The sequence below is a fragment of the Eptesicus fuscus genome, chromosome 16, assembly GCF_027574615.1.
Source record: "Eptesicus fuscus isolate TK198812 chromosome 16, DD_ASM_mEF_20220401, whole genome shotgun sequence".
Taxonomy (NCBI): domain Eukaryota; kingdom Metazoa; phylum Chordata; class Mammalia; order Chiroptera; family Vespertilionidae; genus Eptesicus; species Eptesicus fuscus.
This window is the reverse complement of record NC_072488.1, coordinates 9,145,426-9,167,360: the sequence shown is the minus strand read 5'-3', so window position 1 is coordinate 9,167,360 and position 21,935 is coordinate 9,145,426.

Below are 21,935 nucleotides of genomic sequence, written 5' to 3'. Positions count from 1 at the left end.
TATTATGGCCAGTAGAATCACAATTCTTCTTCTGTCAAAATGTATTCATTACAAATGAAATTTCTGTTCAGATCTCATAGTTCATGCCTGAAAGCAAAGATATTAGGATTAATGAGCATTTTTTTTTCTTTTTGCTGATGAGAAGGAAAAGCACCAAAGGGTGATTGGACTTTAGCCTTTTAATGGGTCTGATATTCTTCTTTCATTAGAGTTGACAAGGGCATATCTGGCGCGCTTATGCTGTGTGCCATGGTTTAAGAATATACGTGATGCGACATGACACCAGCTTTTCTTTCACAACGAAATAGCCCAGGAATCCTGTGCACATGGAAGCAGAGATCCACTGAGTGGGGCATCCGGGCAGAGGGAGGTGACAATGTTCCGGGTCAGCAGGGGGTAGAAGGGCTTGATCGGTTTGTTAAAACGTCAGTGTAATTTGGTTCCAATTTTTCTTTCATGCAGGTGGCAGGAGGGATTGACAAAGAGCAAGTCCACGCAGGGACCCAGGTACCAACTCTGAAAGAATTGCAGATGATCCCTGAGGACAACCACTGTGATGCTGGTGAGCAGGGAGCACAGACTCACACATGTTGCCCCGGTTCAGGTCGGGGTGGATGTGCACAGGGACCTACTGCAGCGGAGCAGGCAGGAGTTGGCTCAAGGGGAACATAATTACAAGGTGTCAGGGCCTTGGGAGCTTGAGCAATCTCATCAATGGGGTTGGGGAGAGATTTCATACTGAGGAAAGGCATTCATATTTTTATATCCCAAGGCCATGAAATTATCGAAACCAGGGAGAAGAATTGAGATATCAATTCATTCAAATAGGCTCTGTTCGTCACCATTTGTGGACATAGTGTTCAGGTGAACAGAATGTGGGGCTGATGAGGGTGTAGTTCCAGGTATGGTGCCTTAGGTTGGCTGGCATATTTCCATCAGACAGCTGCAGACTCCCAGATGAACCTCACTGGCCCCTCGAAACTGCTTTTACTCACATTCTGACACCAAATGGGTGGGTTTCTCCCCATACCATCCAATTCTCCAGCTCTGCGGACATCAACTGGGTATCCTATAACTTAATTCTATCTGACACTAACTGTCCAGAGCTAACGCTGACCCCACAGATTAAGGACTCAGTCCCATGAGACTGCCCCCACGCCCGTCCAGGTCTCATAGTGCCAACTGGATTTCTGACCAACTGTCGATAAGTGGGCAGTTTCCACAACCCCCTCCTCAGTTTGATAATTTGCCAGACAGTTCGCAAAACAAAGGAAAACACTTATGTTTACTTGTTTATTAGAAAGAGTATTATGAAGGATTCAAATGAACAGCTAAATAAAGAGGTACTCGGGATGAAATCCAGAGGGGCCCTGAGTGTAGAGCCTCTATGCTGTGTAATTGGGGGTGGGGGGTACCACCCTCACAGCTCATGGAACCTTTCACCAACCCAGAGCTCTCAGAATCCTGTTGTTCAGAAGCTTTTATGGAGGTTGCCTTGGATAGGCATGCATAGTTAAAAATTGGCCATTGGTGATTAAACTCAATCTCCAGTCCTTCTCCCCTTCCTGGAAGTTTGGGGGGTGGGACTGAAATTGCCAAGTTTCGAATTAAGCCTTTGTCTTTCTGGTGAACAACTCCCCTCCTGAAGCTATTCAGGAGCCCCCAGAACCAGACACCTCATTAGCATGCAAAAGATACTCATCACCCAGGAGATTCTAAGGGGTTTAGGAGCTGTGTGCCTGAACCCAGGACAAACACCAAATGATTATCTTTTATTATATCCCAGCCTCATTGGCCAAGGGACCGGGGAAAGTGGGGCTGATGTGGGAGTCACTTGAGAAGACACCATCTGCGGCTGAACATAGCTCACAGGCTAAGCTCTGCTGCTGGGGTAGGATCGTCGCCCGCATGTCCTTGCCCTCTTTTGCAATCAGTACCGAGCATCTGCTATGTGCCAAGCATTTTCTTGACTGATGTGATGAATGCATAGGTCAACTAGGCACTGTTATTACCACCAAGGAGCTCACAATATTGGAGGAAATGACATGTAAGCAACTGTACATAATACATCGTAGAAAGCCATATTCAGAGGCTTGTGAAAGTGCAATGGGGACACAGAAGAGAGCAATTAATTACACCAGGAGGTTCGGGTAAGTTCTCACAGGGGACATAACATTTTTAGCTGCGCTGTGAAAGATGAGATGGATATTACCCAGTGGAGATGAAGGAAGTATAATCCAGGGAGAGGATGCGACACAAGCAAAGACACTGAGGCATAGATGCTTCTTCAGGAAACTGACCAGCATGGTTATAGCATAAGGTGTCTAACCAGGAGCAATCATAACAGTCAGCGTTAATGAAGCATTTATTATATATCAGGGACATTTTTATGTGTATGATTTATTTCATCCTAAAAGCAATCACATGAGGTAGTTACCAATATTATCTCAATTTTTCAAAGGAAGACATAGAGGCTTAGAGAAGTAGAGGAAATTTCTTAAGGTTGTGAGCTATGGCCTGGAGCCAGAATTAGAGAGCAAACAGGCTGACTTTAAGTGACCAGAAAGACAAGGAATATTGGACTTTATATATCACGTCACAGGTTTATTCTTAATCTTTGTTCCTCCCAGAATCCTCTGCTGTAGGGTATACATTTGGATACAGGAAAAACATTCTTGAATTTTCTATTTGTTTGTTTTTGTGTCATCTTTTTAATGATTACTTTTAGCATGTTTCATAATATACCCACTGGGCTTGTGCGTTAGAACACCTATATAATTTAGAAATAAATAGGCATATACATATGTCAGGGTTTGTACTGAAGCACTTATTCCTGGAAGAATTGCAAATCAAACAGGTTTAAAGACAAATGGTCCAGGCTAGTAATTTTCAAGTGTGGGTTCCTGGCCAACAGCAACAGCACCAGAAAACTGGTTAGACGTGCAATTTCTGGGCTCCCAAACAGACAGACTGGATCAGATACTCTGGGAATGACACCCAAAAATCTGTGAGATTCATTGGTCTAGGCAATAGAATTTTTAAGTGGAAAATGAGGTGATTTTATTTGAGTTCTAGAAAGATAATTCTAGTTGGATTGAAAAAAGTGAGATACTAGAAATCAGTAGATTCTTTAAAAGGGCATTGTAAAGGTCATGGGAAGAATTGAGCAGGATCCGAGTCAAGTAAGAGAAGTGGATTTCCGAAATATTTAAAGGGACAGTCTATGGCCAGTTCAGTTGGTTGGGCACCCTCCCTTGCAGTGAAAGGTTGCTGAAGTTCAATTCTCAGTCAGGGCACATACCTGGGTTAGGGGCTCAGTCCCCAGTAGGGGGCATATAGGAGGCAACTGATCAATGTCTCACTCTCACATTGATGTTTCTTTCTCTCTCCCTCCCTCTCTCTTTAGAAAATCAATAAAAAATGAAGGACAGATTAAATATTACTGAATTTTGCAGGGAAGGAGAGGGAGTTAAGTTTATATATGGCACCAACGTTTCTAAAGCACATAATTGTTGTCCCTGTGCATGCCAGGTGTCAGTGTCTGGCAGAGCTTATGATGGCAGGAGCTGATAAGGGTGATCCTGTTTAATTCGAAGTGTGTGATATACATTCAAGATGAGTAGCCAGTTGGAATGTAGACTCTCATATTCAGAAGAGACATGAGGTTTGATAGTATACGTATATTAGAGGACAGCGTCTATGTAGCAATTGAAACACTGGCCATGGATAAAATGAGGAAGTTGGGTCTTTTCTATGGTGAAGAATAAGGCAGACTCATCTGTGAAGAATGCAGGGCCAGGAGTGAGATAGGGGCCTAAGGCAAGGGCTGATATTCAGAGTAACTCATGTGGGAAACAAGGAACGGAAGCAAAGCATGAGGGAAAATGAATGTGTTGGCATGTTGACCTCTGAGATCACATCAGGCCCCTGACAAGTACTGAACCTGTGCTGGCTGGAGAGTCAAGTGGGATAAAGATACTAGACATTCTCACCCAAACAGGTGAACATAGGAGGCACATGGCATTCTCCAGCCTCCAAACACATTTTTCCCATTGTCCTTCCACATTTCACCAAGGGTCTCCACCAGGCTCTTGTACCTGTCATCCACTTCTTGGCCCCAAAGCCAATGTCACATGCTTTAGGGTTCTGTTACAATAGCATCTCACTTCTAGAACAAAATTCAGTTTCAGTTATGCATTTGTGTAACAAATTAATCAAAAATCTAGTAGCTTAAAATGGCAACTATTTTCTTATGCCTCATAATGTTATGCTTTAAAATTTGAGAGGGCTTCTTCTGTCCATATGAGGTCAACCAGGTAATTATGGAAGGGCTGGTCTGGAGGGTCTAAGAGAAGCTTACTCAAGATGCTGGTGAAATAGTTGGAGTTAGGTACAGACCTACCACAGAGGTCTTTTCTTCTACCCGGTGGTCAAATTTATCTCAATGTGCTATTTTAGGAAGATTTCTTGTGCTTTTATTCAAACCTTTGGGAGGGAGGAAGGGAGGGAGGGAGGGAGGGAGGGAGGGAGGGAGGGAGAGAGGGAGGTATTTTCATGGGCAGGGAATCATCCCTGGCATCCTTGAATCTACGTGTAAATTTATTCATGGGATGTTGTGGATTGACCTGCTTCTCTGAAGCTCCCTGCATACCAGTAACCTACTTTATATATATGATATATACATATGGTGCTTTTCCTTCTAATTTTGTTCTCATTGTCTAAGACACAAAACATTCAGTTATAACATCTTTCATTCACTAAACTCTGCCCAACCTGCCTTTCTGATGATCAGGTTTTCTGTGCCCAAGTTTCTCTAACTATTATAACCTGGGCTGCCCAGTCAGGAATAAGAATCCTTGCCCCTAGAAATTGGGTTTCTGGGGATGTCAAAGCTTCAACAGTGAAGCTTGATAGTAAGTCCTGTTCTGACCTAGCACTGAGATGTACAGGACTCCTAAGCCTGTCCTTATTCAATGGGCAAGACTACAGCCTTGTTCCTGGCTTCTATATTGCATCTCATTTTCGGTTCACTTTGCTTCTGCTTATTTTTTATAAGTTTTTATTGATTTTTAGAGAGAGAGGAAGGGAGAGAGAGATAGAAACATTGATGAGAGAGAAACATCAACATTGATCAGCTGCCTTCTGCACATCCCCTGCTGGAGATTGTGCCCCAAACCCAGCCATCTGCCCTGACTGGGAATTGAACCAGTGACCTCTTGGTGCAAGGGATTATGCTCAACCACTGAGCACAGCAGCTGGGCAAGCCTCTGCTTATTTTTATATGATTAGGGTCTATCAGAAAGAATATGGGCATTATTTGAAAATAGTGATAATACCACATCAGAAATCTTTCAGTGAAAGGGATTAATGTGGATTCTGAGAGAAAAAAGCAGGTTTTTGTTTTTTTTTACTGAAGAACACAATGAGTAGAGGAAAAATGAATCAGAACAATAAAAAGACACAGGATATTATCTCAAGCAAAATGGACATGAAAAACAAACTACAAAGCAAATAATGTGCACAATTATTGACCAAAACAAGAGAGGCTCAGATTTGGAAAACAAATATTTTCAACACAGAAACATGTGGAGCCAGAAGGCATTTTAATGTTTTGTGTTTTTTAGATCATCTATGCCAAGAGAATTTATGATCAGAACATTTCTTCATGATTTTTGGAATTAATAATACAAAATAAGAGCTTGGCATATTAAATGAAGATTCTGTTTTTCACAATTATTTAACAATAGACACCCCAGCATGTCCTAGCATGGAGTCAGATATGAAAGCTCAGGAGCCTCCACATTTCCACTGCTATCTCTCTTTATAGAACTAACATATAACAGCCCTTGGGCCCAGATAAGCGCATTGGGATGACCTATTTAAGAATTTAAATGGTCAAGTTACCCAAACTTTGGTGCATAATAAGCTATTTATAAGAATTCTAGCTACTCTTCATAGCTGAGTACTTCTCCCCATCCTCAGGAAAAGATGGTTTTCTGAGATCATATATATTCATAACTAGACCACCATGAAAGGGAAGACTAAAGATATAAAGGGCATCTCATTTTTAAACCCAAATGTGCAAAAACTAACTTTAGCTGTCTAGATTATTTTAAAAACATACATTTTTATTGATTTTAGAGAGGAAGAGAGAGATAAAAACATCAATGATGAGAGAGAATCATTGATTGGCTGCCTCCAGCACACCCCCTACTGGGGATGGAGCCCAGGACCCTGGCATATTCCTTGACAGGGAATCTTCCTGGTCCATAGGTTGATGCTCAACTACTGAGCCATGTCGGCCGGGTTAGATTATTAAATCATACTGTCTCCTGAAAGAATCTGACACTGCTACACAAGGTCATGGGTGGACGTGCTGAAACGCCGCTGCACTGGTGGCAGCACAGGAGTCAGGGAGGCCGGGAGACCTGCCCAGTCCCAGCCCAGTCAGCATCAAAGCTGAGGCTGAATCCATTATCCTCTTTCCTACATTTCCGTTTTCAAATCTGGCCCCTCCCCACACATGCAAATAGTTTCTATATTCCCTATTTCAAAATCTGTATGTTTTTGTCTTGTTTTTTTTTCATTTGTTGCTTTCAGGTTTATATCCCACATATGAATCAAATCGTATGCTTCTTGATTTTTCCATCTTATTTTCGCTTAGCACAATATATATTTTTTCATTCATGTGGCTTTAGAATTCCACTACTTCTCCTTTACTCATTTGTTCATCTGGTCATCAAATATTGCTATGGCTGCTATGTGCTGGGCACATTCTATGCTCTGATTGTATAGACTTTATATTCCACTGGGAAACATAATAAATTAATCATCAAAGAGAGTAACTAGTTCATATAGAATGGACAGAGGGACAACTTCTGTAAAATAAGGTGACTTTGGAATAGAAACATGAAAGAGAGCAAGGAGCCCGGCTGGGCAGCAGGCTTCATGGGTGTGCTCACTATACTGTACAGTCCTACAGGGAGCCACACTTGGTTTAATGCTCTGTGGTTGTCATCTTAAGATTCTTAATCATATTTAACAAAAGACATTTTTCATCTCATACTGGGCCCAGCAAATGATGCAGCTGGTCCTGGACCAGGAATGAGCTATGTGATAGTTGGGGAGAGAGACCCCCAGGCAGATGTACCAGCGAGGACACAGGGCTGACATGAAGGAGGAACAGAAGGCCAGTCAACTGGAGTGGGGCGGGCAAGAGGGGAGAGTGACAGGAGGTGACATTAGAGAGCGGGGAGGGGGCCAGGCATCAGCCCTTGTAAAGACTTTGGCTGTCATTCTGAGCGAGCCATTGACCAGAGCAGTGACATGATTTGACCTTCATTATAAAACAATTATTCTGGATTTGAGCTATTTGTTTATCACACGAGCTCAGTGTAAGATTTACTTATTTCCCAAAATAGACTAAAGAGTAATTTTCCCAAAGTCAAGCTACATAACATGTAGAGAAGCCTTTTAAATGTTATAAAATTCAAAATGTTAAACAAATAAATTAAAATTTTTATGAAATGACAAATTATCAACTCTCTATGGTTATACAGACTAAGCCTTTTAAAAATTTATTCCTTTCCTAGATGGTTTCAATATTTAGAAACTTACAGATGTAATCCCTAACCACAAATATTCTTGCTCACTGACATATCCTTTTCTTTCTCTAGTTTTACTAGAAAAGGGACCATCCACGTCCTAGAGAGTGTTTAATCTTCTGCTATCCTTCAATTTCCTCCCTTGAGAGGGAGAAGAAAAATATCATGCCCCATTGTTGAATAACACCACTATTTCATGAAAGTAGATGCTTCTGCTAAATGTCCAAAGGAAGGAATCTTATTCAATTCTCTTGCTGGTTAGAGCATTTCTTTTTGAAAATTTAAAAATTATAAAAATTCAGTTTCTGAAGCTCCGTCTGATGATTATCCCATGTAAAATACAGTACATGGAATTAAAAAAAAAATAAAATTGATATAAGAGCATGGATAGAAAATTTGAAGTGGCCAAAGGATATTCTAGACCAAAAGAGAGAAGCACAGGGCACACACAATATCTTGGAGCTTTATATTTGTAGTAACAGAGGAACCTTTGTAATGTGGGGTCCAGCCTATCTGTCAAATTTGATGGAAGGTTCTTGGAAGAGAAAAATGTCTCTTAATGATGTCCTGTGCATGTGCGATCCTTCCAGTATTTTGCAAGTGATTTTGTGTCTTTTATCTCGCTTTGCCCTCACTTTTCTTGAAATGGGTAAGGTGAGTTTCATTGCTAATGGGTAGATAAAGAAGTGAAAGCCTAAATAATTTAAATAATAAGCTTGATCCCTAGCTGGTTTGGCTCAGTTAATAGAGCATCAGCCTGTGGACTGAAGGGTCCTGGATTTGATTCTGGTCAAGTCACATGCCCAGGTTACAGGCTCGATCCCCCAGTAGGGGACGTACAGGAGTCAGCAAATCAATAATTTTCTCTCATCATTGATTTTCTATCTATCTCTATTTCTCCCTTCCTCCCTGAAATCAATACAATTATATTTTAAAAAATAAGCTTGAGGTTGATAGCAAACCAATGACCAAACAGGAATCTGGATATCGTGATTCTCAGTTCAATGTTCATTCCATGTCATCATTCTTATTCCCTTCATGCTAAGGAGATGGAGTGGCAACTACATGTGCTTAGTTTGGTTAGTGAAGTAGACCAAACATACCTATTGTACAATGGTTACTGATGGTGGTGCAAGGAGTAAAAAGAGGTAGGAAGGCGCGCACGCGCACGCGCACACACACACACACACACGCACGCACACACACACACACACAAACACACACTCTCTGTTAACAAGGAATATAACTGAACCTCTTCACAATGAAAAACTGCTTTGCAAAACAACTGTTTAAAAAATGAAAAGAAGTCATGGGTTAAAACAAAATATTGGCAAAAACGAAAGAACTTGTGTCCAGAATATATAAATTGCTCTACAATTTCAATAATAAGAAAGACTCTAAATCAATAAAACATAAAAACATATTTGAATACATACTCTACCCCAAAATATGGATGGCAAATAAGCCCCCCAAATGTTCCTCATGTTCATTAATCATCAGAAAAATGAAAATTAAATCTGCAATGTGATACTGCTACACACCTGAAACAAAGGCTAAAAATAAAAATGTCAGACAATAGCAAGAGCAGATGAGCATGTGTAATGGCCAGAATTTTCATATACAGCTGGTGGGACTGAAAAATGTCCACCTATTTGGAAAATTCCTGTAAGTCACTGGACAACCCAGAAATGCACTCCTAAGTATTTAAAAGAGAAATGAACACTCATGATCACACAATACCTGTACTTGAATGATTATAGCAGCTTTATATCATGATTTCTCTAAATTTAAACAACTCAAATGTACTTTAAGTAATAAATGGATACACATCATGGAACATCCATAAAAGTAATACTACTTCACAATAAAAGGGAATACAGGATTGATACGCGTAACACCTAAATGAATCTCAGATGCATTCTGCTAAATGAAAGAAGCCAAACTCAAAATACTGTAGACTGTTTGCTTCCAGTTACACGGTATTCTGGACAAGGCAACACAGATCAGTAGTTGCCAGGGGCTGAAACAGAGGGAGAGGCTGCCAAGGGTATAAGGACATTTTTGAAGGAGATGGAAGGGTCTGCATCTTGGTGCAGGTGGCTCTTCCATTATTTATAAACTGATGTGTCAAACTCATAGAACTGCACATATAAAGGTGATTGCTGTATATGTAAATTATGTCACTTTTTTAAAAAAAGGAATATGAATACATGAAATCTAGTTGAAGCCAAAAGACACTGTATCTCACTGATATCAAAAGAAAAAAATATGCCAGGTAATAAGAAAAGCATAAATTGTCCAGAGTGTCTCATATTTAACAGTAAATTGAATATCAATTGAACTTTTCATCTACTTTTTTGTTAAGTTAAAATTCAAAGACATCTGATTTGTTAGAGCCCATATTCAATTAAACAAAACCAAACACCTACATCTTATGGTTCCATAAGAATGAGATTGAATCATGAATGATCTAAATAGCTACTTAGTATAATTTTTAAAATTAAATAATTAATTGAAAAAGCCTTTACTTACTAATTTATTCAGCCATATAGAAATAATCTGATTAATCAAGCTTCCAGTATGTAAACCCCAAATTCTTTGCTCTGCAAAGGTAATTAAAGGCAACAACCATGACCTTTGAGGGCCAGTCTTCAATTGGTCAACGAGTGTTGATGTTCTGTGAGCTCTTAGGAACCATTGCTCATTTGCCTCAAGTACTTGATACAATCTGACCTGGTGCCTACATGGCTGGGTTGCCTGTAGAGTCCTACTGGTCTTTTGCTGATTTTAATTCTAGCAGCATTCATGATCTAGTTGTTCAAAGGTGTCTGATTGTTTTGTGAAATCTACTTTCCTGTTTGGTCTTAGATGCAAGCTCTGCCCTCTGGTTGAAAAATTCCTCAAAAAAATAAAAATGGAATTGCCATTTGACCCAGTGATCTCACTTCTAGGAATATATCCTAAGAAAGCTGGAACACTCATCAGAAAGAATGTATACACCCCTATGTTCATAGCAGCACAATTTCTAATAGCTAAGACTTGGAAACAGCCTAAGTGCCCATCAGCAGATGAGTGGATAAAATAACTGTGGTACATTTACACAATGGAATACTATGCGGCAATAAAAAGGAATAACTCTTACCATTTGCAACAGCATGGATGGACCTGGAGAGTATTATGCTAAGTGAAATAAGCCAGTCAGAGAAAGATAAGTATCACATGATCTCACTCATATGTGGAATCCAATGAGCCAAATAAACTGATGAAGAAAAATGGACCCAGAGACATAGAAGCATGAACAGACTATCGAACCTCAGAGGGAAGGCAGGGGAGGGTGGGTGGGAAGAGATCAAGCAATGAACTTGTGTGCATACATGCATAGCCCGTGGACACAGACAATGGGGTGGTGAAGGCCTGGGGGGCAGGGGAGATGGGAGCGGGCTGGAAGAGATCAATGGGGGGAAAGGGGAACTTCTGTAATACTTTCAACAATAAAGATTAAAGAAAAAAAAGAAAAGTTTAGAAAACACAGCCATGCTTTTCCACCAGGTGAAGAGGCACTGCTTTGTATGCAGACAATCAGATTTCAAAAATAAAAATGGGAGAACCCAAGAAGTTCAAATGAAAGCCACCTTGAAGTGCCATTCTCACGTATACTAAAATGACAACTGCGAACAATCCAACAACATAGCTCTCTGCCCTGCTGAGGATATGATGAACGTGGTACGAGCAGTTTTGCTAAAATGGCCTTATACATTTCCAAAGTTATCTGTGATAACAAAATGGAAGTACATCTCGAGATCTTAAAATATACATTTTGATTAAACAATTCCCCATTTAGGAATTTATCCAAAGGAAATATGTTGGTGGAGAAAAAAAATGATGCCTGACCCATATATCATCCCAGAATGAGCTAAAATAGCATTAAAATAGAAAGCTAATTAAATGTACACCATTAGGGGAATTGGATTAAAAAGAAAAAATATTCATGGATACAGGCGTGTGTGGATGTCTTAGGTAGCAAAGGAACAGTGTACCTGTGGTCGGCAGCAATGTTGAAACATCCCTGCCTCCTCCCCTACCACCCTAAAGTGGTGCTAAGCACCTTTAACAAACTACATATTTTGTTTATTGTCTTCATTATCTGTCTCCTTTAACTAGAACAAAAGCTACTCCATGAGTGCAAAAATTCTTGCCTATTTTATTTACCGCTGCATTTGTTTTTTCTTTTTCTGTGCCTAAAGCAGTTCCTGGCATATAGTGGGCACTAAATACATATTTATTTAAAAAATATTTTTATTGATTTCAGAGAGGGAAGGAGAGGGAGAGAGTTAGAAACATCAATGATGAGAGATAATCATTGATTGGCTGCCTCTTGCATGTCCCCCACTGGGGATCGAGCCTGCAACCAGGGCATGAATTGAACCCTGACATCCTGGTTCATAGGTTGATGCTCAACCACTGAGCCATGTCTGTCAGGTGATACATAATCATTAAAAAAACAAAAACCCACAAAAATGAATGAGAAGATACTTAATAAGGTTTTTCTTAGCAGCCTCCTTTTGATTCTGTTCTTTGCTCTTTATTCAGCCATTTGCTTATTTGTTCCTTCAGTGAATATTGACTACACCCTCCTCTGAGTCGCCTTCACAATAGTCGTGATGCTGTGGGATGATGGAGCTCACAGTTTGCTGAGAAGATGATCACTGGGACAGTTATCACAGGGAAATGGTGAGGTAGCGTAGGGCGCTCGCTATAGGGATGTATACTGCAGGGAGTTCACCTCCTTGGGGATTACAGATCCTTAGGAATCAGAGCCTCGAGTGAGAGGAGTTTCTCACCAGGGGAAAATGCTCCTGGCCTGGTGGACAAACCTGAAGGACCAGAGCCACCAGCCTGGCACTGGAGGACAGGAGGAAGGCCAGAGTCTCTGTCCCTGGGGCGTGACCGCTGCAGGGCAGCCCAGTGCATGGTCAGGACCTGCTAGCAGACAGATTGAAATGTGGGGACCCTGGAAACTCCCCTGCAGGACTTGGATCTCTATCTGAAAGACGATGGGAAACAACTGACAGAATATAGACGTATACAGGGAGATAAAGGATCGATCCTACGTGAAGTTTGCAGACATAGCTGTGGCTGCTGCCCTGAGCATGGGCAGGAAGCATCCAGACTGGAGGCAGCTGGCCCTGGGAGGGTAAGGCAGGCATGCGCTGGAGGCCGTGTCCCGGGCTGTTCTGCTCCCTGACCTCCAGGTAAAGGAGATCTCTGTTCTGCACGTGTCACTGTGTGGTTATAAGAAGGCCTGTCATCAACATCAGGTGCATTTTGTAGTTTTCATCTGACCTGTAAAGGCAAACATTGAAATGAAGAGAAGGCCTGTGTATCCTTAGCACTTATGTGTGAGCTGGGAAATGGGCCTTTTCTCGCCCTTGGTCCATCTGAAAACGAGACAAAGATATTTGTTCAAAGTCTTACTTTTAATTCCTTTGATCCGTCATCACAGGCTTGGGGATGCGGAACATGAGGCCGTCCATGTTTTGTTGCTTTCACCATACAGATTAATTTGGGAGCAGACACAGAGGGTTGCTATGGAGTTAGGAAGAAGCAACTGCTTGCAAAGTTCTCCTCGCTGTTGCACAAGCAGGCCCGGGCCCTGCAGCAGGCCCGAGGGAGGCGGTGTCCCTGCGGAGTGCCCACGCTCAGGGGGATGAGGGCTGCTGGATCCCCAGTCTCCATTTCTAATCCGTTCCTAGCCTGCTGCGGCTCGGGGCCCAGCCTTTCAATTATTTAAGAATGGGAAAGTGCTTGTTGCCTGATGCAGGATTTGCTTTTATTCAACAGAACAAAACCCCCGTAGGTGAGATTCAGCAGCCGGGTCCCGAGGTGCATGCAGATTGCTGACTGAGGGCAGTTGCTCTGGGATGGGGTCTGGTTCAAACAGCATAGAGAGTGGAGGGAAGGAGGGGAAAAGACAAACCGAGATGAATAGGGAACATCTTGATGTTGTCTTCTGTTTGTCCAGCTAGAAAATGAGAGCTGCTGAAATAGCAGGGACTCGGGCTATGGTGGAGGAAAGAAGCAGCGTGGCAGGGAAGTGGCTCCAGGCTGGGGTGGGCGTGAGAGGTCCAGCTTCCAGCCCCAATTCTAGGGCTAATCTGCCATGTGTGGCTGAGAAATCATCCCCCCTCTTTCAGCCATCGTCTCCCTAGCTGTGCGATGGGGAAGGTGGGTTAGGTGATCTCTAAGGTTTCCTTGCACCTTTGTCTTCTAATGTCAGGGTGTTTTTCAGCTCTCTGTGCCAGTTGAGACTTGATTCTCTGCCTGGGACAGAGCTGGTATTGGTACAATCTCTTTTTGTCATTGTTTATCCAGTCCTTTATCCTTTCTTTCAACACACACAGAGTGAGCACTTGCTGTGCAGGGGGAGTCCCTTGGGGGGGCTCCCAGACTGAGGGTCTTGTGTGATGCAGCCAGATTATGGGGGGCAAGGGGAGCGTCCCTTCTGCTTTGGCTTGCTCACTAGACTCTGAAGACTGGATTAGTTCGAGAATCCATGGGCCTATTCATTATGCATCTGTTCACTCCATAAATATTTACTGAGTGCAAACTATAAGTCAGATGGCATATAAGGGAAAATCAAAGATGAATCAGGTAAAGGGCTTGCACTCAAATTCCCATGGTCTCGCTGATGAGGCCAATATGTAATAGGAAAACTATAGCAGAGAGAGAAATGCAAACACAGTTACACACACAGGGAATTCTGAGAGCACAGAGAGCAGTATCATCAAACACTGATTGGAGAGCCTGGAGTGCCTCTCAGAGGGGCGTGGTCTGAGCTGGGAGTTATTATTAAAAAGTTGTATTACTTTATTCTGATTATTAAAGTTATGTACATACATACATGTATATAATATCTAGACATAACTATGGAGTACATTTGTATGGAACAAAATTTAAAACATTCAAAAAAAAAAAAAGAAGAAAAGCTTAACTGCTATCCCACAATTCAGAGGTAATAATTAAGAAAAAAAAATTTAAAGGTATATAATTTTGGTATATATTTTAAGCTATTTTTTGTCATTTCTTTGAAAAAAATTTTTGACAAAAAAAATTACACCATAAGTACTACTTTGTAAGTCACATTGTCTTTATTATGTCAACAAATAAAATTCTATTTCTTTACCTTTAAGAGCTATATATCATATTCTATTGTATAGATGCCCAGTTATTTTTTTTAACTAATGCCTTATTGATAGATTTGGGTTATTTCAATTTTTTTTCAGTAATATAAACAACATTATGACAAAAATATGTCTCTTTAGGACAAATTCTTACAAGTTGGATATCTAGGCCAAAGGATATTTAAAATTAAAAAAATATATTTATATTGATTTCAGAGAGGAAGGGAGAGGAAGAGAGAGATGGAAACATCAATGATGAAAAAGAATCATTGACTGGTGCCTCCCGCATGCCCCACACTAGGGATCCAGCGTGCAATTTGGGCATGTGTCCTGACTGGGAATTGCACTGTAACCTTCTGGTTCATAGGTCAGTGCTCAACCGTGGGGCCATGCCAACTGGGCTAGGCCAAAGGATATTTTAAATATGGATCTACATTGCCAGATTGTGCATTAGTTTAAAAGCAGCATTATATTTATCTCTGGGTGTACTTACACATGCACCCAGTTTGCTTCAGTGAATATTAATTGAGTACTTCATAGATTCCAGACATTACACTTAGCACTTTACATACATTATCTGATTTAATGATTGTAGCACTTCAGCCCAAGCTGCCGTCCATACACTGTTTATAACAGACATTCCAAGAAAAATAATTCAGAAACACATTTTATTTGCCAACCCAAGAAACTTAGTGGTATTTGGAGAAAGAGGGTAAGCGTATGGAATATGAAAGGAATGATAACAATCTTTGTGTTGGCCTGGCTAAAATGTTATTTGTTCTATGTCATTGGCCAGAATCCTTTCCCGTAAATTTAAGTCCAGATGGTGAACTTGCCAGACAGGAGCCTATGATTGCTGCTGTCGTCAACATCCAACCTTGCAGAGTAGTTCGCTGCATTTTCAGTGCTCTATGCCAACTGAGGTTCTGACATTTTCTAGCAATAAGGAGACCCTAGGTCTTGATTTGCCTAGGACAGTCCTGGTCTATGCTTGTTGTCTTCAAATAATTAACATTGCACCCTTTCATTCTCAAAAGCATCCCACTTTGGACAATAAATCATGAGGAAGTAACTTGTTGCATACGGGGCAGGGATTGCTGATGACACCAAGGCAAGACAGACAGTGAGGTCGCCATCTGCTGTCCTTTCCCTTCCCTTGTAGGGCAGGTATCTCTGTCCCTACTTTCTAAGAAACCCCCCTCTCCTGAAATGTACCAGGATATCTGGTCACCTCACTTATCCAAATAATAGCTGAGGATCAGAGAAAAAGCAAAAATATCTGTAGAATAAGAATAAGTGGGTTCTGTAATAAAGTTCTTGCCCTTGATGATGGGAAAAATTCTTATTCAATGCCTGTCTTCTCTTCTTCTACTCGCAATCCCTCAAAAGCCTGGGTATTTTATTTCCTACAACACAGGTGCTTAAAAGGATAGGTTTGGAAAGAGAAAGAATGCTTAAGGCAAAGAAAGAATGCTTCAGGCACAAGCAAGAAGAGAGTGAGGGTGGTTTATAGGAGAAGCAGAAGACAGAAAGCTTAGAGACATGCAAGAACGGCCATTACAGGTACAAATGGCCCTGCCCACGGTGATGGACTCTGAGGGAATAGAGGGCAGAGGACACTAATGGGGGCTCTAATGATGACCTTGAGTTATCAAGGAAGTGTTTTGTGGCAGTTGGCAGGTTGCATTTAAGAGAGTAGGGCAGTGTGAAACATTTTAGATGAGATCACTGCCCAAATATTTCATATTACTTAACGTAGACTTACAAGAGGTAAGTTTTCAGCAAGCTGAGCACCTTGATTACACAGAATGCCTTAACCTTCAGAGCATCCTGGGCAGGTCAGAACTTAATATATGAGAAAAGGCATCTAAGTCATCTTTTCTGCCCTCAATGACTACAGATTCTTGTTGAGATTATAAGAATCTTGTTTAGCCTTCCTAGATGTCTTTGTATTTTAATAAAGGACTTTAAAAGACCAAATACCTTGTAATCCCAAGGGAGCCAAGTTCTAGTAATAGAATAATAGGCACTGAGAATACAGGAGGACAGTTTTAGGGGACAAAGAATTTTTTTTCTTTAGGATCCATGCGGAGAGTGTTGGTTTTTCTTTGTGTGAGGATAGTCCTATAAAAAGGGTGGCCTCAGCTGTTCATGTCCTGTGGAGTCACAAACTCCCACCTCTGAGGAACCCTCTGAACCTGAATCATGTCCTTAAGACAGAGCAATGAGTCAGACAGGCTCATGGCTGAGCAGAAGGCCAAGGGGTCCTCAGAGCAGCTGACGGTCCTACTCGGTACTAATCACAAACAAAATTATGGATCATTTAAGCGACAAGTGGTCCTAAGCTCTCAGTCAAGACCATTGGGGTTCTGAGACTCCTGGCTGAACATCCTGCAGGACTCTGCTCATTAATTCCATGCACAGCACTGTTTAAACTGTAATGAAAACTCAATGCAAAAAATTAGGAGACTTGGAGCTTTTAATAGTTATTCCCAGAGCACACAGCCCTAAGACAGAGGGTGAAGGAATTGAAAGCAGAGATGGGCGAGGCCATCTCCCCTGCACTGTTGCTCTTCTCATTGGTGGCCCTGCAGGCAGAGAACACGCAGGGTGCAAACTGGGGTAGAAGGGGTTGCAGAGCCCCTGGGATGGGTCACAGTTGGTTAGATTCAAGGCCCAGCTCCAATGAGAGGTGAAAGGTACCACCCCCAGGAAGGTACCATTCTCAGGAAGAGCCCAGGCTGGGACTACAAGCCCTCAGGAATGAGCACACACAGGCACACATGCTTGTACATACACACACGTGCATGCACGCACATGACGTTAGCAGAATGGGGCCTGCCTGGAGGCTGAAGTAAAGAGTTTTCCAGGGAAGAGGAATGCTCTTGGTTAAAGGAGAGTTGAAAACAAAGACCTGGAGATAGGAGTCAGAGAAAAATAAAACCATAAGCTTTGGTTTATGCCCTGAAGCTGAGGTGATGGTACAGCCGGCAATCAAAGGGGCCCTGTCACCTGTCATATCCACCTGTCCTTCTCAAGGTGTAAGCCAGGACAGCCCTGCCCTCTCTGTGACTCATTCCACATCATCTACACTTTCCAATAAGCTTGTACTTTATTAGATTGCTTCCTGGAAGAGCCAAATATTAAAAATCACCGGTCAGTCAGAATCTTTATTCTGTTATTCACCACACTGATTTTTCAAGCTCAGAACTAATAAAGCTGTGACGGTGAAGAACAGATATGGATTTCTCATTCTCACACACTCATATATAATAATAATAAAACTTTATTAAACAAGAGACATGTTGTTGCAGGGAATTTTTCTTTCTCTTCTTCAGTGCCCTGAGGCAAAAAAATATACAATCTTATTAAATTCCTGGAAGAAATACGCCCGCCATTCCCTGGACACAAATGCTGAGCGTCCATCCTCCTGGACTGGGGAAATGAGACAGGCCCTTGACGGGAAGGTGTGTGAGCCACAGGTCTACCCAGGGAAATCTAAGGAGGGAGTCTCATCAGGAGCCTCCCAAGGAATCCGTGTGGAGCCCACGGGGACCTCTGGAATGGATGCTCTTCAAACTCCCCGGGCAGGAAGACAAGGAGACAGGATGTGACAGCAGGTGGGCTCAGCAGGGCACGCGGATCTCAGGGAGACTGACTCACGGCTTCGTTCACCCTCTCACTTATCAGATCAGCTGTCACAGTGTCACGGCGCCCGTGTGGAAGTCACCCTGTGCTTAATCATGGCCTCGGAGCGCAGGAGTAGTGATCCTAGCAATTCTGAGAAGCTTTAAGGAGCTTTCTTTAAGTGAAAAGGTATGTATGGATAGAAAAAAACGAGTCTATGCAGGGTTTGGTCCTGACCAAGGTTTCAGGCATCCACTGGGGGGGCTTGGAACATATTCCCCCTGGGTGAGGGGGGCTACTAGGTTTGGGAATATGTGATTTAAGGAGGTAATTAAAGTTAAATGCAGCCATAAGGGTGTGGCTCTTATTGGATAGGATAGGGCTGGTGTCCGAAGAAGAAGAAGAAGAAGAAGAAGAAGAAGAAGAAGAAGAAGAAGAAGAAGAAGAAGGAGAAGGAGGAGGAGGAGGAGGAGGAGGAGGGGGAGGAGAAGGAGAAGGAGAAGGAGGAGGAGGAGGAGGAGGAGGAGGAGGAGGAGGAGGAGGAGAAGGAGGAGAAGAAGGAGAAGAAGGAGAAGAAGGAGAAGAAGAAGAAGAAGAAGAAGAAGAAGAAGAAGAAGAAGAAGAAGAAGAAGAAGAAGAAGAAACAACAACGGAGATTCTCTCTATGAACTCACGGAGGAGGGGTCATATGAGCTCACAGTAAGAAGCACTGTCAACAACCAAGGAGAGAAGCCTTACGAGAAACAGCCCTGCTGGCACCTTGAAGTTGGACGTCTACTGTCCAGAACTGCGAGAAAATAAATTTCTGTCATCAGGCAACCCAGTCTGTGACATTTTGTTATGGCGGCCTGAGCTGCCTAATGCAGAAGCCGATAGCCTCAAACAGGGGGTGTGCAGAAGGAGAAGGGCCATGAGCAGGAAAACGGGCTCGGGTTCTTGCTCCCAGCTCCATCTGGGTGAATAGTCTCCATCTGAGAATCCCAGGAGAGTGGAACGGCCGGGCACTGATTCCTATGTTTGTCCGTTTCTGCGGTCCTGACAACAGGACAAGTACTCCCTCTCATGAGCTGGGGACTTTCCAGGGAAATGGGAAAAGGATCAAATGACCTCAGATGGCCATCGTAAGTCATAAGACTCTAACTGCAGGACCAACACCTGCAGAGTTTATCATCGAAAATGTTTTACAGGGATTTGTGCTTTGCTGAACTGTGTGTTGGCGACTGAAATGACCTCTGAGGTCACTTCCATCCTGAGAGACAGGTGTCACTTCCTCCAGGAAGCCTCCCTGATTGTGCAGGCAGCTGAAGTGCTCCCCAAGCCCTCTTAATTTCCTCTCCTCCTGTGCACAGAAATAGACTATATTTTCCTACCTTCCCTTCATGGAAATAGTCCATGTGCCAATGGAATGTGGATGGGAGTGATGTATGCCACTTCTAAACTTGGCTCCTAACTCCTTTATAATTTCCTTGTCTGCCAGTGGGAGAGGGAGAAACCCAGGCCAGTGGTCGGCAAACTGCGGCTCGCGAGCCACATGCGGCTCTTTGGCCCCTTGCGTGTGGCTCTTCCACAAAATACCACGGCCTGGGTGAGTCTATTTTGAAGAAGTGGCATTAGAAGAAGTTTAAGTTTAAAAAATTTGGCTCTCAAAAGAAATTTCAATCGTTGTACTGTTGATATTTGGCTCTGTTGACTAATGAGTTTGCCGACCACTGTTCTAGGAGATGTGGGATCCAGTTTATCCGAGAAGCCTGGATCCCTTAATGACGATGTGGAGCAGAGCCCCCCTCCCCTCACCCTCACCCCCCACATTAGACTGTGACAAGGGGCAGAAATAAACCTGCTCTGTGCTAAGCCACTGAGAGTTGGAAGTGGTTTGCTACAGCAATTAGTCTGTCCAGACTAATACACCGACTGAGCCTCACGTTGGAAATAATAGTCTTTTGTTCTCTAATTGAACACACCTCCAGAGCGGGAGCTCTGAACACCTGTAGGCACTTTTCTAAATTGGTGGAGCTATGAATGCAAACCAGGGCCTGCCGGACTCCAGAGAGCATGCTCCTGCTTGGTTGGCTCTGTAACACCCTCTGGGCTGCCGTGGTAACCATCGCGTGCCGTGGGGAGAATGCAAGAGAAACCCTAGCTCATCAGATTCCTGAGCTGAAGAAAATGTTTCAAGCCGTGCATTTTCCTTGCGTGGTGAGAAAGGTGTCTGCGCTTCTTTCACCAGCGGGCTCCCATCTCCTCCCCGGGGGCTATCCTCCCCAAAGGAAGGTAAGCGGCTTGCGAGCTGGATCTTGGCCCATCTCCTGGGGTTACCCTGGGGCCAGATGGCAAACTCAGAGATGAGGCTTTGGAGATGGCCTCTGTGGCACTTCCAACACCTGCTGGCTGCCTGGAGCTCAGCTGAGATCTCCAGGCCTGGTGTGGGGACAAAGTAGGCCTGCAACCCCAGGCCCGTGGATGCAGGGAGGCCTGCGGGGCCGGGGGCTGGGGGCCCAGGGCTCCTGAGGTGCCCTTCTGTTTAACTGGGAGGTTCACAAATAGGCACATGCGGAGCATCCACAATGATTTCCTTGCTCGCCTGCGTCCCCAGCCTGGGCCTTGGCAGCGCTCTGCTCGGTATAAATCACATTCTATCAGCGTAACTGGAGGGCTTCGGGGATCGCTTTGGAATACTAGGATGTTAATGCGCCCGGTTTTGTTCCAGGCATCGAGCCGCCTCCTGGGATTCGGGAATCTGTCTTTTAAATCCAGCTAGCACTAATGAGCTAGTAAGGCTCCTGACCCCCTTGACTTCCCCCCCACCCCCATCCCTACTCCCCTCTCTCCCGGACTGCTCTGGGCGTGGGAGCCAGTCATATTTGTGCTGCAGCCAGCCACTGGCCTCTTACAGCAACTGGTTCCACCTGGAGCCATTCCAGCTGCATTTTTTTTCCCCCTTTCTAAATGGCTGAGTGCACCTTAAAGCGCTTTGCACATGCAGGCTCTGGGTAAGTGTTCGTGGTGATTTTGATGGCAATTGCACTGGTGTCCTATATAACCGCATCTGCGTGGGGCGGGGGCTGTCCTCTAATGCTGTCCCCCCCGGCAACATTACACCAGGATGCCGAGGAGATGGTCCTTGAAAGGGAGGGCAGGCGGGGAAGATGCCTGACAAGCTCTTAAGTATCATGTAGCCCCACAGGCAAGCCCGTCTCTCAGTGCCCCTAACTCACTGGAAGAAGCTTCACATGGCACAAGCTATGTGCCAGGGCTGTGGGTTACCAGTGTTTACCAATTTACCGCTCTGTGCTTGTATTTTATACCCACTTTATCCCAAGAAACCCAGGACAACAGAAAGGTTAGGGAACTTGTCCAAGGGCAGAGAGCTAGTAAGTGGTGGCTCCAGGATCTGAAGCCTCGAAGTCTGGGTGCAGGGACCACACCCTGGATCACAGTGCCATTCTCTCCTCCGTCATTATTCCTGCCTCCGGGGCTCAGCTCAGGTTGTTCATCCCATCAAGAATGCCTGTTCTCCTCTTCT